Below are 6,000 nucleotides of genomic sequence, written 5' to 3' on the forward strand. Positions count from 1 at the left end.
GAAATCATCAGGAAATGCTCAGGTTTTTGTTTGTTTGTTTTTCCTATTTGACAGACTTTATTTTTATTTGGAACTGTTTAGTTTTAGTAATTAAATGAAAAACAGTTTTTCTAGTTCTCCTTCCCCAACACATGCATGGAATTTCTTACTACTGACATTCTGTACCATAATGGTGAGCTTCTTTCACTTGATCAACCTGCAATGATATGTTGCTATTACATAAAATTGATAGTTTACATTAGGGTTCACTTTGGGTTTAGTACATTCTAGCAAATGTTTTAACAGATGTATATTGACATGTATCTGTTATAGCATCATTCAGAATAGTTTCAGTTCCCTAAAAATCTATGGCGATCTGTCTGTGCATTTTTCATGGACACATATTGAAAGATAAAGAAGACTGAAGGAAATAAAAACCAAACAGGTAATTGACAAATGTGAACCTCAAGCATAGCCACAGTTTTGAGAGTGTTTAATTACTCTCACACTGTTTTAATATCACTGAAACATAATCCCTCTGTACATATTTTAAAATAGAAATTTATTAGCTAAAAGAACATATCAGGGAAGAAGACAAAATAAAAAAATCATAGAGGAAAATAAAAACATCACAGAGTTAAAAGGTACAGTAGAAACAAAAGTATCATAATATAACTACTTGGATATCACAATTAGGGATGTGGCAGAGTAGCTTTATGAAATAAAACTGAATTCAGTTAAAAAGTAGAAAATTAAAAAACAAGTTTGGATATAATGTGTTACAGTATGTGTCTAGATATCCCTGTCGAAGTCTCATGCAATCATGGGGCTTTTCCAAGGGTGGCTGAATCTAGAGCACATGATGCTGGATTAAGGGTGTGTGATTAGTTATTCAGTCTATTGTTAGTTTGTACAGTTCTGCCTAGGATTAAGGTATGAGTGCTATACCTGTCTGAGGGCATGTAGTGTGCATACAGTATGAGGGACAGAATGAATCTTGTCTCTTTTTCCCTTGCATGCTTTTGCTGCTTTCTGCTGCCATGAACTGTTTCTCTTCTCGAATGCCTCCCTGCCATGCTACCCTGCCTTGGACCCAGGTGATTCAGACTGAAACCTCCACAACCTGTGAGCTAAATAAACCTTTCCACCTTTGACTTCGGGTATTAGGAATTTTGTTTCAGCAAGAAGAGAAAACTAACAAGTAAAAGAGTATGGCTGATGTAGAAGATAAAGAAATGAGAACCAACATGTTTATAATTGGTGATGCTGAAGACAAAAGTAGTAGAACCAATAGCCAACACCCCACTGGAGTGGGAAATCCTTACTGAAGAAACAATACAATACACACAAAAATTCCCTATATAAAACTATCATAATAAATAGGATAAACATCAAGAAAATATTGATGAAAACTGAACAACTGTGGAACATGTGAAAATTTAAAAATATTTCAGTGTTATGTGGACATCCATCAGAAAAAGGCAAGTCACATTGAACCTTGGGAATTTTAGGTGTATCTAAAAATTCTGCACAATCACAGCACTTTCAGTATGAGAAGAGTCCTTAGCAATGCTTAGAAATATGTATACACTTCTGACAGGAAACATAAATGTCGTTCTAAAGTGTTGACTAATGTTTCACTTAAAAACATCCAGGCAGATAGAAAATATAGTGTCTATGATTACATCTTTGGTACAGGGGTATAACACTAACAAGTGAAATCCAACAACCTAATGTATAACAGTAAATAAATATTTGTGGCAAAAGACTGAAATTTTTCAAATTTGAAATGAGTCTAAACTAAGACTACAGAAATAGAGCTGGAACCTAAGTACAATAAATCCCAGAAATGTAAAAATGACAATAGAGTTTATACTCAGGAGGTATGAGCACTGTTGATAGCCATAAAATACATATGCTAATTTATCTTACTATTGTTACAAGGATTTAAAGGGGCAGCTTGACACTTAAACTTCTGTCCTAAGAATAGATTCCAAATATTAATATGTACATAGTTTTATTTGTAGTTATAGCAATATATTTCTGGAACTAAAACCTTTTTTGGTAAGAAATATATACCTGAAATGTAGCAATTTCTTCAGTGCAATTCAGCTTCATTCTTTTAAGTTTAATAAAATGAAAAGCTACTATTCTTGTAGACAACTATCTATCATTGATCATGCTATTATATTTCCAAATATTTCTTATTTAAATAAATTATGTATTGTAAGATTTCTACAAAAACAGCCCTCTCTCCCTTCACATCCTCTTCCACCCTCCCTAACTTATTGCCTAAATTTAACAATGAGGATAATCTTTAAATCTCATGATAGTTATGTATGGGCGATGGGATTTCATTTTTAAGTTTTATGTTTAACCAGAATTATTTTTAAAGAGTATAACTTATCATGCTGCATTCTAATTAATATGCTGTTGAAATATATTTGTAACTCAACAAATTGGTGAATATTTCACAGCTCATCTTCTCTACAGAACAATTTAAATGGTACAAATTTACATTTATGCTATAGTGAGTATAATAGAAAAACAGAAGTATGCAATCAAATTTACATATCTCACATTACTTTTGCAACTTGATTGTTTTAATCTAAGTTCAAACCAAATATAAGAATTATTTTCTGATTAAAAAAAAAGTCAATTCATTTTAATTAAGGAAAGTTACATGAAATTCTTAAAAAAAATTATTCTGGTACTTCCCTAGAAATATTCAAAGGAAGTAATGCAATGCAGCTGTTTATAAATGATGGGCTCTTTTGCTAAGATGTGATAAGTTATGCATTTATATAACCTCATATGAAGCCTAATATAAAAGTTGCCAGATTTGAAATCTTTAGGCTGTACAGCCATGGTTATTACTAATAAAAAGAAAAGAAATTACTGAAGCATCAAAGATGAAATGACTCTGCATTGACTATATTACAGAACGTACCAATCTTTTTGTGTGTATGTTTGTTGTGAGAATATGTATATATATATATATATATATATATGTATATATATACATATGTATATATATACTTTTGTGTGTGAGGGAAGAGGGACACAAATGATGCTTAACTATCTTCTCTCCTTACAAAACAGTAGACATAAATTTGTGAAACATTCAACAATTTAAAAGATAATAAACAAATCCACCAGAAAAATGAAAATTGCTCAAAACAAGCAATTCAATATTCAACATATGGCTGTTTTTTTCAGATATCTTTGAGAAACATTGTCAGTGTAGAATATAATTATGATGCCTCATTTTCCAAATTGATTTTGTGTAATTCTACCATTCTTTTTATTTTTTCTCAGGATAACTTCTATTGAGCCTTTCTGTGCATGTTTCTCAGAGGACACAGCCAGGATGCTGATTATTTAAACATAAGTAATTTTCATTTGGAGAGGAAGAAATATGAATTCCAATTTTCACTCAACCCCTACCCGATCTTACAGTATCCTATTAATATAATGGGTTATATGTGCATGGCTAATTTCAGAATGCTTAAAAGTTTTGTCCTCAAAGCCATCAACTTTTGAAACTTTTCATAAAGTATTACAAGAACCTTATCCTGACAGGCTTAACTAGTGTAAATGGGACAGGAAACTCCAGAAGCTATTACCTCAAAGTGCGGTAAAAAGAAAATGCCATACAAAATTTGGTGAACCCATTTGACCTCCAGTCTTGCCTTCTTCCTTTACCAAAACCCTCCCGAGGAAACTTTTTATAACCATTCCTTTCAGTCACCCATGGATACTGCATCAAACCCCACCCATCAACCCTCTGATGAAAAAAAAAATAACAATCACATTTCCCCATCTACTGTTACAAAAAGGGCGTGTAGCCGTCTCAAAGTACCAGAATAAGCACTGTCATCCCGTCTTGCCCTTAGTTTCACTGCAGCAGACTAATGAAATACTGAAAAATATACCTGTAGTCTCTCTTTTCCTGGTTTGATCCCAACCTCCTCTGAATACAGATTCAATACATTTTTTTTCCTCACAAGGAATAAATGCATTTTAAGCATTAGCATCCTAGAGACACAGCATCAATAAAGCAGTCACTTCTCCCCACAACCCAAGCTTTTACCTGTTATGCTAATGCAAAGACACTGAAAGGAAGAAAAGCAGCAGCTTGCCCAGCAATATTCTCATTGCAGCAGACAGTGCAGTTTTGTACTTACAGATCTCACCGTGGAAATGTCTTAGGATCTTTACAGTTTTTCTGCAGAACTGTTTCGAGCCCTCAGCCAGGCATGCTGTGCATCCAGGCAGAACCAAGCCGTATGGAATGTCTATGCAGCTGGGAGATAATGGGACTCTTTTACCCAGCTGGGACTGCAAGCCTTTTATCCACTGAGTATTGCGCGGCTCCTCTCTGGTCTTAAGCATGAAATACGCTCCTCTCCTGCTGCATTCCTGACGGAACCTAGACAATTAGTTCTCGAGGCACATGTGCGAAGCTCCCGTTCGGAATATTCAAAAGGCAAATTCTCCCCACATTGAAAGCCAGCTCTATCTTCATCATGCTTCAGAGAATCAGAGAGCGCTGAGAGCAGCTGCCATTCCGGTGGCATGAAAGATTAAATTCATCCTCCTCTTTCTTTGACTAGAGATAGTCACTCCTGTCGGGTCATCAGGAAATCTCTCTTATTGAAAAGTGGGTCAGACTAACTACTTATTAGGCGTCCAACAGGAAAGGAAGTAATTTTTTTACCCCTTTGGTTTCACTGCATTGTCATTTGCAAGCAAAGATGAAGCCGGTCAAGGGTCTGCGCTGATTTAGACTGTATTCAAACGTAAGCTTTCTGATGCATGCCAGGAGCTTCTGCTACAAGTTAGAGTGAAAAGAAAAGGAAAATAGAATGAAAGGATCATACACACTATGACTAAAACCTCTCTAAATCATATTTTTAAAATATGTGCACAACACTTCTTAAAGCCACGAAAGTACATAAAGAAAGCAAACTAAAAGAAGTCGAAACAAGCATTGTTGCTGTCATAAGTAATATAATCTTCAGAGGTAGAGAACAAGTGTGTATGTGTTTGTACAACATCTCTAAAAACTGCGTGTTTTTTGCATTTCACACAGAGCACTCTGACTAAAGTTTTTAATATGCTTGGTTTCTGTCATTCATTTTTGAATGAACTGCTTAGAAAATAAAGGCTAAGTGACATGCAAAGTATATACATGCATACAACAATACTAGCACATATAAACATGGCTACAACACGAGAACAGAATGCTAGCTTGGGCTTATTTTCATGCTGAAGTAAAACAAAATTAGACTCCTAAACACTTATGGCAAATGGATACAGGGAAAATGAAGTTCCCAAGTCAAATATAGATACATGGAAATATGTCTTGTGGCCTCGGTTTGCTTTTATCTAATAAGCAACGTTTGCATGGCTACATCTTATGACACTGCATGGATTTCCTTGAGTGATGCACTTCCATAGATTTGTCAGTTCCACGTGTCATCACTCCTGGGGACGAGCCACCATCATTGGAGACTTCCAAGAAGAAATGATGCTTCATGAATGTACGTAAACTCAGAAGAGACTATTGTCCTATTCTTCTGTCCAGTTGATGGGTAGATAAGTTACAGACACAGTTTTATAGAAGCGATAATTGTCTCAATTGAATCTCTACATTTTAATTTAAAACTATTTCTCACCCTCTAGACATAATTTTTGTTTGTGAAAATGCTAACAGGAATTTTTTTTCTCCCCTGTGGAGGTTTGAGAAAAATAATCCTGAGGTAGTGAAATTTTTTCCATGAAGAGGAATTCACTCCATTTAAAAGATATGCCTTTGTTCAGATGTCCAGTACTCTGCTGCACGGTCAAGGACAGCTGATTGCTTAGCTTCCCACTTTACTAATAAAGAAACAGGAATCAGAAAAGACTCTCATTAAGTTCCCAGCACTGCATCTGTAGTCGTGTACCAGCACCCTCATGCTTGCAGTCTGCCTGCAGTCTTGCTTCTTGGGGTGAACCATGGTTCTTCCTCAGGCC

The 6,000-nt window shown here is 35.1% G+C and overlaps 1 protein-coding gene across 2 annotated transcripts in view; it reads right to left on the reverse strand.

Moving 5' to 3' along the window:
* Cntn6 (contactin 6) overlaps positions 1 to 4,615 on the reverse strand; it is a 314,084-nt gene extending 309,469 nt beyond the window's left edge. For both annotated transcript variants that reach the window (XM_005383756.1, XM_005383755.1), the window contains exon 1: positions 4,167 to 4,615. The gene's annotated coding sequence lies outside the window, so the exon portion shown is untranslated. The remainder of the gene's footprint in view (positions 1 to 4,166) is intronic.
* Positions 4,616 to 6,000: the final 1,385 nt, after the last annotated feature.

This window comes from Chinchilla lanigera, unplaced genomic scaffold, assembly GCF_000276665.1.
Source record: "Chinchilla lanigera isolate Chin_1 unplaced genomic scaffold, ChiLan1.0 scaffold00020, whole genome shotgun sequence".
NCBI lineage: Eukaryota > Metazoa > Chordata > Mammalia > Rodentia > Chinchillidae > Chinchilla > Chinchilla lanigera.